This window comes from Sapajus apella, unplaced genomic scaffold (assembly GCF_009761245.1).
Source record: "Sapajus apella isolate SASKATOON/1434 unplaced genomic scaffold, GSC_monkey_1.0 scaffold5, whole genome shotgun sequence".
Taxonomy (NCBI): Eukaryota; Metazoa; Chordata; class Mammalia; order Primates; family Cebidae; genus Sapajus; species Sapajus apella.
Window position 1 is genome coordinate 508,762 of NW_022436945.1, and position 8,969 is coordinate 517,730.

Here is an 8,969-nt window from a genome sequence, read left to right on the forward strand (position 1 = left end):
GGGAGGTACCTGGTAGGAAGTGATTGGATATTGGGGGTGGTTTCCTTCATGCTGTTCTCATGATAGTAAGTTAGTTCTCATGGGATCTGATGGTTTAAAAGTGTGGTACCTCCCCACTTTTCTCTCTCTCTCCTGATCCACCATGTGAACATGTACCTGCTTCCCCCTTTGTCTTCTGCCATGATTGTAAGTTTTCTGAGGCCTCCAAGCAATTCTTACTGTACAGCCTGCAGCACTTAGAGTCAATTAAACCTCTTCTCTTCATAAATTACCCAGTCTCAGGTAGTTCTTTATAGCAACGTGAAAATAGACTAGTACAACATCCTATTGGTCAACACTTCATACACATGACTAAAACAACCTACTAAGAAAGCCGTGAGAAGCGGTCTCCAGCTGAGATATGATTAAGCTTTGTGTCCCCATCCAAATCTCATCTTGAATTGTACCCTGTGATTCCCATAATCTCCACGTGTCAAGAGAGACCGGGTGGAGGTAACTGAATCAAGGGGGGAGTTTTTCCCATTGTGTTCTCATGATATGAGTGAGTTCTCACAAGATCTGAGAGTTTTAGAAAGGGCTCTTCCCACTTTGCTCAGCACTTCTCCTTCCTGCTGCCTTGTGAAGAAGGTGCCTTGTCTCCCCTTCATCTTCTGCCATGATTGTTAAGTCTCCTGAGGCACCCCAGCCATGCTAGACTTTCAGACAATTAAATGCCTTTCCTTTATAAATTACCCAGTCTCAGTGCAGTTCTCTATAGCAGTATGAAAATGGACTAATACCCACTGGCAGCCATGTGTATACCAAAAACCTACAGGTGCTACATTTTATTTATTTATTTATTATGTTTGTTTGTTTGTTTCTTTGAGGCAGCATCAGACACTATTGCCCAGGTTGGTGTGCAGTGGCACAGTCAGGGTTCACTACAGCCTCAACCTTCCCAGGTTCAAGGGATCTTCCCGCCTCAGTCTCCCAAGAGTAGCTGACTACAGCACATGCCAAAATGCCCATCTAATTTTCTGCATTTTTTTTGTAGACTTGGGCTTTTGCTATATTGCCCAGGCTGGTTTCAAACTCCTGAACTCAAGTGGTTTGCCCTCCTTGGCCCCCAAAGTGTTGAGGATACAGGTATGAGCCACCTCACCCAATCTGGTGCTAAATTTTAAAAGAAAGAGAAAAACCACATCTACAGTTAGTTAGGCATTATTTCTGAGGTAAAGTAAAACACTTTATTTAGAGACAACAGTGTGAATGGAAACTTTCCAATGTTATAAAGGAAAGAAAGAGATGAATGGATAGTATTATACATTCCACTATTTTTATAAAGCTATAAAGTTTCCAGACTAAAGTATTATACCACATGCTATTCTAAATATTATATCAGGAATGAGGGATGGTGCTATGGTCTGAATGTTTGTGTCTCCCCAAAATTTATACGTTAAAATCCTGCCCTTCAAAGTAACGATATTAGGAAGTGGGGTCTTTGGAAGGTGATCAGGTCATGAAGGTAGAGTATTCATGAATGAGATTAATGCCTTTATAAAAGATGTCCCAGAGAGCCTGTCACCCTTTTCACTATGTGAGAACACAGACAGAAGACACCATCTATGAACCAGAAAGTGGGCCTTCATCAGACATGAATCTGCTGGTGCCTTGGTCTTCGACTTTCCAGCCTCCAGAACTATGAGAAATAACTTTCTGTTGTTTATAAGCCACCTAGTCTATTGTATTTGTTATAGCAGTATGAATAGGCAACCAACAACCCTGTCTTCAAATATCTAACCATCTAGATATCACAGTAGTTCTCAATAATAGCATACTAGACTCACCTGGAGAAGTTTTAAAATTTAAGACGCCCATGGTGTCCCCAAATGTCTTGTATGAGACTCTGGGGTGGTCCCAGGCTCCAGATTTGGCAGCTCCCCAGATCGTGCTCACCTGCAGCCAGGCTGAGGACCACTGACATGGAGATCATTTTGCCTTCCTGCTCCCATGCTGACACTTCCATCTCTTCACAATGAAGCCAGGTGATATGACTGTCACCATGTAGTTGGAACTCTACAATAGTTTTCTGTTGCTTGTTTTAATAACCCATAAAAGTCCTTAAAATGGTTACTTGTCCTGCATAATTTGGCCCTGTCTTCATTTACTTCCTTCTGTCCAATTTCACGTTCCTTTAATGATCACATTCTTTTTCAGGCTTTATATAAAGTTTTTAACACCAGCTTCCACTCCACCCGCTACATCCACCCAGGTAACTCCTACTCACTCATAGGATCTGGCATCACATGTCAACTCACAGGGAAGTCTTTCCATATCCACTCCTCAGATTACACCGGCACCCTGTACTTTCTTTTCACAGAATTTACAACAGTTTCAGTTAGACATTTAGCTAATTATTTAGTTTGTAGCTACTCTTGTTAATAGACTATGGATGCTCTGTGAAGGCAGGCAAAACTTTCCTTTTTCTCATGACTAAATCTTGGACACCTAGAAAAGTAACCCTTGAATAGTAAACATTAATTTTATTTGTTCCTTAAATGAATGAAGCAAGCAGAAGGCTGATCTTAAAAGGTCTAGCGGGGTCTATACCAAATTAAGGAATGATCTAGAAGACATTACAATTGAGGGAAAGGGGTGTACTGAAGCTGAATGTGTGGTATCAAGCATAGGTGAGTCAATGAATACTCATGTCATTAACAGACATTGGGATGTCAAGAAAAGTAATTGTCATTTAACCAACTTATACAATGGTTTCTTCATTGGAAAATCAGGAGTTGAATTCCCACCTCATTCAAAATAAATATATATGACAGAGAAGAAGAGATGAAGAAGAGCAGTATATAGAACTCCCAGATAAATGTGGAATTCTAACACAAAACACTATCAGTCCCAGCATCTCCTGGTCCTTGGAAATAACAGAGGGGAACCAAGGGAAACCTGGGGAAAGCTAAACCTCTTTGCATCCCTTTATCAGATACATTGCACCACCCGGTTTATCTTGCCAGACCACTCCTCAGGTTGATGCAGGACAATCTGGTGGTGGATGTGCAATGTGTCTTGGAGGTAGCCACCTTCTAAGTCCTCTGAGAAGTCTGGCCAAAGATCCTCCACTACCGCCCCAGTCTTTGGTGTCACTTGCATCTACTTGATGCTTCCCCATTCTCCAGGCAGAAGCCCAGAAAGGGAAATAAAGACAGAGATGTTCAGTTCTTGCCTTCTTCCTGTCTCTTCTTTTTGGCCTTCCCATTGTTCTTTATCAGTTACTTACAGTTGCCTGATATGGTTTGGCTGTGTCCCCACCCAAGTCTCATCTTGAATTGTAGTTGCAATAATCCCCACATGTCGTGGGAGGCTGCTGGTGGGAGATAATTGAATCACGGGGAGGCAGTTACCATTGTTCTTGCAATAGTAAATTCTCACAAGATCTGATGGGTTTATAAGGGGCTGTTTCCCCTTTGCTTGGCACTTCTCCTTCCTGCTGCCCTGTGAAGAAGGACATGTTTGCTTCCCTTTTCACCATGGTTGTAAGTTTCCTGAGGCCTCCCTAGCCCTGTGGAACTGTAAGTCAATTAAATCACTTTCCTTTATAAATTATCCAGTCTCAGGCAGTTCTTTACAGCAGGGTAAGAATGGACTAATACGCTGCCCAAACAAATAACCAAAAATTGGGTCACCTAAAACAACCTAAATTGATTCTCACCTCTCTGAAGGTCAGAAGTCCAAAATCAAGGCATCAACAGGGTCCTGCTCCCTCTGAAACCTGAAAAAAAAAAAAGACTTCTCTGTCTCTTGCGCCTCCTGGTGTTTGTGAGACATTCTTGGCTTTCCTTATCTTGTAGATATGTCACACCAGTGTCTGTTTCCACTATGACATGGTGTTCTCCCTGTGACTATGTGCCAGCACATGGCATTCTCCTGTGTGCCTGTGTCTTCCAGTGGCTTTTTCTAAGGACACAGACAATATTGAATTAAAACCTATCCTAATGACCTCATGATACCTTCATTCCATCTGCAGCAATCCTATTTGTAATAGGGTCATAATTATAGGTTCTGAGGTGAGGATGTCAATGTATCATATGGGGACACAGTTTAACCCTTAGTAGTCTTCACATCCTATCTGTTTATCATGAAATGGATGGGTTCCTGTTCTTCCTGCAGTAAATAAAAGAATCTCTCTTTTAAGTTGCTGGAAAGTACTGTGACAGTAGATCTCGTGGACTTAGTTGTTCTTAGGTCAAAGGAGGAAACATAAAAATTTGGAAAAATTACTTTCGAGGCCATAGGCAGGTTTGCAGGGCCTTTGTTGTAATGTCAATTACTTTTTTTCCTGTCAAAATCTTTATATTAACTTCTTCCTTGCATTCTCACTGGGAAAAGTTCTCACTTTTGCCCCTAGGCAAATGAAAGCTAGCAAGGATGAAAGCCATGTACACAGAAAGGCAAAAGAATAACAAATCATATTAATATGTAATGGTTAATATCTAGGTAACCATTAGTATTCTTGAATAATCTCAACTGTATACGCCTATGTGATGTGGCTTAGTTTTCAAGTAACCCAGTGTTAGTTAAGGAATTGTGAGCTTCCATAAATGATATAAGTTCATTCAAAATAGCTGCCTTTGGGCCCCAGAGCCAAAGCTGGTTTTCATCTGAAAGCCAGAGATTAGTTTCTGCTACAGGAATAAAGATACAAGTCTTCCAGTTCGAGAAAGGCTCTCTTCATTTTTCAAGATCCTCTCTTCCTGGCCTGGGATCTCACTGCTGTGTCCCCTACAGATGGGCTCTCTGTCCTTAGAGGCAGTATCCTTACAGCACCAAGGCATCTGCTCGATTAGGGAAAACAAAAAAGCATCACACCAGCTGTTCACCATTTGTTGACCCAACATCTAATTGAATGGTCAGAATATATCACTTTTAATTTAGCTGTGCTCATCTTGGTAGAAGTAGTCACAGCTTAGTGGGAAGATGAACAATAGAAATAAAAAATATGTGAAAGGAGGAACTGAATATCAGACAACCTTTGACCTGAGGGGAATTAAGCATGTTTAATTTTAGCAAATTTGGTGAACTCTGAGTAACAGTTGCAAACGACACAGATTATGGAAAATACTTGTTCAGTTTCATTTACTTTGTTTTTGAAGCAGAAACATTCACAAGGAAAACAGCTCCCATATGTTCTCACTTTCAAAATTGTGGAATAATTAGTGCACTTTAACGAGTCAGTAGATCTGCCTTCCATGTGAGCACCATACGGTACAGACAGTAAATTGATAGCTTTCAAGTGTCTTTGGCAAGGCCTGACATGAGATTGGAGTTTGGGTGGGTGGGAGGCTTTGACAATGGGAAATTATTTATTCTTCTTTAATTAAGTGGCTGCATTGCACATGTGCATTGGTTTGTTTTAGATCATAATAAACAGCTCATTACCAAGCCCCTCCATAAATACCCCAAAGAACACAGTGAATGTGTCAGAAGGAAATAAATATTTACCGAATTAACTGACAGTCTTGCTCATGAATATACGCTAACCTCATGTTTGTATGTATTATTTTAAGTTTTTTCAATGCTGCCTAAAATGTCTGCTTTTTGATATGAATCAACTATGTTTTAAATTACCTTCTAAATATTCTTTCTATCATGATCCTTTTCACTGACTGTTTTGGACCTTATCTTATAAGCATAAAGGCTGTCAGAGGTAGAAATTGCCAAGGGTTTTTTTTTTCTTTCTTTTTTTTAATAACAAATGCCTCTATTATTTGTAAGACCCATTTGTCATTGTCTCCAGGTCTCATTTGATACTCCAATTTTGACAGTAGTCGGGCAGGGATCATTTCTCTCATTATACACGAGAATGTTGAGGCTGAGTTACGTCTATTGATTTTTTTTTTCTTTTTTTCCTCACTACACCAGGCATTAAACAGAGACCTTATCCATTGAGCTTACAAACATAAAATGAGCAAGCGTTTGGCATTAGAAATGTGCACAAAAAAAGGAAATCTTATCTGATTTTGGGGTCCAGGAGGGCTTATCTGAGAAAGAAATCTTCAAAATGAGACTAGGAAGGAGCAGAGGTGAGTAGGTGTGGGAGGGTGGGCTGAAGAGGAGGGGTAGTGTCAAAGGCAGTGGAGGTGATCACACGTTCAAAAGACCTGGAGAGCAAGAAAGACTTAACTGAGGAGAGGTGAGGACCAAACTGGGCTAGAAATGAGTGACAGAAAGTTAAGTTGAAGAAATAAGTAGTAAAATGGAAAATAGAAGACTTCAGAATGAACTAGAGAAATATGTGGATATCCTTTCAATGGAATGATGAAGCCTCTAGGGATTATCTGATTTTATCAGGTCTTGAGCTTTTGTCTTTGATTTGGCTATTTTACAACTCTGGGAATATAGACTTTACGTTGTAGAAAACTGATAGCAATGCAAATAGGTTTGCCCAGATAAAAGCAAGAATGCAATTGATTATTGTCCAATGAACAGATAAGTTTTTGCAGTCCAGAGCCAACATTCTTTTACTGTGTGTACATTTTCAATTGTCTTCTCCTCTAGAAAGTTGCAACATCTTATCCACTTCCCTCATTAATTAATGAATTAAAGTCTTAGTCATATATGCATTTTATGTCTCTATATGGAATGTTTTGTTTCCTCCAGCAATTTAGTTCAGGCTTTTTGTGCAAAGTAGGTGGTTCCATGTCAATTTATTCTTCTTTCCTGGTCTTCATGGAACAGATAATAGTTCACTGCACATATACTTACATACTTTGGTACCCTAAAACACTGGGCAGATATTTTTGTATAGTTTGGTAGTTTTGGTTGCCCTCACTGTATTTCTTTGGCCATGTTCTGTTAGCCACACTAATGAGCATTTTTTCTTTCCACTCTCCTTCATCTGACCAGCATGCACACACACTTGCACATGCACATGGATGCACACAAAACACCCACCCCTCCTCCCCCCCACCCCACACAATGATCTTCAAAGGATTGGTGTTCAATGGAGGAGCCTTAGGGGCAGCCAAGGAATCTGGAGTGTTTACATGAATGGGCTTCAGGCCTTTGCCTTGTTAGAGCTGATACCAGTGGCAATTGCAGAAATTTTTACTCAAGGTTGCTGTTGTCATCTATCTTACTCTGTCTGGGCTGCTATAAAAAAATATCTTAGTCTGAGTGATTTGTAAATGGCAGAAATGTATTGCTCAGTTCTGGAGGCCAGAAGCCCAAGATCAAAGGACTAGCAGACTCTGTGTCTACTGAGGACCTGTTCCTCATCAATGGCATCTTCTATGTGTCCTTACATGGCAAAAGGGCAAGACAGCTTCTGGATCCTCTTTTATAGGGATATTAATTCCACATATAGGGGCAGAACCCTTATGACCTAATCATCTCTCAAAGGCACCATCTTCTAATAACATGGCCTTGATGATTATGTTTCAACATATGAATTGGGAGGGTTGGGGACAAACACATTTAGACCATTGCATTAGCCAAAGATTTTCGAAGGAGGTGGGACTTACGCTGGGACTTTAAGGATAAATAAGATTCCTAAATTGAAAAGAGAATACATGGCACAGAAAATCAGAGCAAACAAATAAATAGGTTTCTAGGAGGGGTAGAGGTAATCAAAGCATACTGTACATAAAGTGATTTGAGCTGATCTACCTAGTCATAGCAGATGGCTGTTGTAGACGTGGGGCATGCGACTTAAGGGCCCATGGCCACCTTTTAGGGGAACTTTCTAGAACTGCACAGGGCAATTCATGCATAGCTTCTCCTTTCCAGTCAAACATACACATAGGATGACAGTGAAGCATAATAGCAACTAGAAAATGGAGACTTAGCTAAGAACTAGGATCGTTTTGTTGGTGGCCCTAACACTGAAGACAAAGAGAGAAAGAGATACTGGGAAACAATTAATATTGTTTGACACAGCCCAACTCAGATAATACCTTGTTATTGGACTTGGTTGAGATAATGATGGGAAGATCAGCCTCGCCTTTCTCAGGATGTGGCATTTGGCTTTATCGGTGTAATGAAAAGACCATTATTCCGTGTATACAAAATTAAAGATCTAGGCCGTGGCTATGACACTAAGCAGCAATCACTTAGCCCTACTGAGCCTGAAAGCGTTATTTTTTCTTTATCGGTGAAATGAGGCTCCTTTTCCTTATACCGTAAGATCCTTAAGGCCAAAGATTATAACTCCTTCTGTTGGCCTAGTGATATCTTACATGATGAGATACTAGATACCATGTCACGCCAGTTAGAATGGCGATCATTAAAAAATCTGGAGACAACAGATACTGGAGAGGATGTGGAGAAATAGGAACACTTTTACACTGTTGGTAGGAGTGTAAATTAGTTCAACCATTGTGGAAGACAGTGTGGCGATTCCTCAAGGACCTAGAAATAGAAATTCCATTTGACCCAGCAATCCCATTACTGGGTATATATCCAAAGGATTATAAATCATTCTATTATAAAGACACATCCACATATATGTTCATTGTGGCACTGTTTACAATAGCAAAGACCTGGAACCAACCCAAATGCCCATCGATGATAGACTGGACAGGGAAAATGTGGCACATATACACCATGGAATATTATGCAGCCATCAAAAACGATGAGTTTGTGTCCTTTGTAGGGACATGGATGAACCTGGAAACCATCATTCTCAGCAAAGTGACAGAACAGCGGAAGATCAAACACCGCATGTTCTCACTCATAGGCGGGTGTTGAACAATGAGAACACATGGACACAGGGAGGGGAGCACTACACACTGGGGTCAGTTGGGGGGAAATAGAGGAGGGACGGTGGGGGGTGGGGAGTTGGGGAGAGATAGCATGGGAAGAAATGCCAGATATACGTGAAGGGGAGGAAGGCAGCAAATCACACTGCTACGTGTGTACCTATGCAACAATCTTGCATGTTCTTCACATGTACTCCAAAACCTAAAATGCAATAAAATAAA